Below are 1,123 nucleotides of genomic sequence, written 5' to 3'. Positions count from 1 at the left end.
CACTTACCCCCTGAGTGACTTTGGCAACTACTCAAGGTACCCTTTCGGTGAAGAAAGAATAAAAATATTTTAGCATGAGGCATCGTCTCAAAGGCATTTAATGGCCATCCCATTCCTGCAGACTTCCACAACTGCGTGGGTGAGCCATCCTGCACCTGAGAGGTTCAGCTCCTCTCCTTTCGTCCTCACTGGTGTTCTGCTTTTCTTTTTTTTTAATGTGGAACTCTTCACGGATTTGCGTGTCATCCTTGCACGGGGGCCCATGTGGATCTTCTCTGTATCATTCCAATTTTATTACATGTGCTGCCAAAGGGAGCACCCAATTGGCGATCGACTTCCTTGGCCATAAGAGGGCCATTTTGTCATCCCTAAAGCCATGGTCGCTGAAAATCCACTTCAGTATCCCATTCTCTGACCACTACCTCTTGTCTCTACCTCCCTTACTCTAGTACGCCAACGATCCTTCAGCTTCAACTCAAATCCTTTGGCTGTACCAAATTTTCACTATCAGACACTTCGTCACATCCCCACTTCCCTCCTTATTCAGTGTTGTAGTCAGTGGACCAGGAACAGGGCTCGTCCCCAAAGAAGAAGTAGGAGAGGACCCAGCTGGGACTGCCCCAACCCCCCCTACAGCGGGGCCCGCTGGGATTCCAAAGAAAGAGCAGTAAACACCAGGGCAATCCCTCCAAAAGCCCTTCTCAGGGGACTTTCCAGAGAGCTGCAGCTCCCTCACGACAGGCCACTCAAGTGTTCTACCCTGATAGCAACCGCTCTACAGGTTATACGTGGTTGAGGAACACATGTGATTAAGTGCCAGCGGCTTGTATGCAAGTACTGGAAAAACGCGTTGGTTTTTGCTCTTTTCTCAAAACAAATTGTACTGGGGACGGGCTGTGGTCAAGGTTATAGTAGCCAAGGTCGTGCTTCCAGGGAAGGGCTGTCTGAGGAGGAGGAGGAGGAGGGCAGGGGCAAGGTCACTTCTCAGTCAGGTAGGATGCGCTAGTGCTCCATGTATCACACACTCACTTAGAGTCCTTGGCCCACCACTGTCATTATCTATTGCACATACCACAGATTCCCTAGACCCTCTCCCCAGGGTTTACTTGTCTAGCAAACCCAC

The 1,123-nt window shown here is 50.1% G+C and overlaps 1 non-coding gene across 1 annotated transcript; it reads right to left on the bottom strand.

Moving 5' to 3' along the window:
* Positions 1-211: 211 nt before the first annotated feature.
* On the bottom strand, positions 212-319 carry LOC111767212 (U6 spliceosomal RNA). Its single transcript, XR_002799094.1, has one exon. It is a non-coding gene; the product is annotated as a U6 spliceosomal RNA (small nuclear RNA).
* Positions 320-1,123: the final 804 nt, after the last annotated feature.

This window comes from Dasypus novemcinctus, chromosome 8 (assembly GCF_030445035.2).
Source record: "Dasypus novemcinctus isolate mDasNov1 chromosome 8, mDasNov1.1.hap2, whole genome shotgun sequence".
In the NCBI taxonomy this organism is placed as follows: Eukaryota; Metazoa; Chordata; class Mammalia; order Cingulata; family Dasypodidae; genus Dasypus; species Dasypus novemcinctus.
This window is presented reverse-complemented; position numbering and strand designations above follow the sequence as displayed.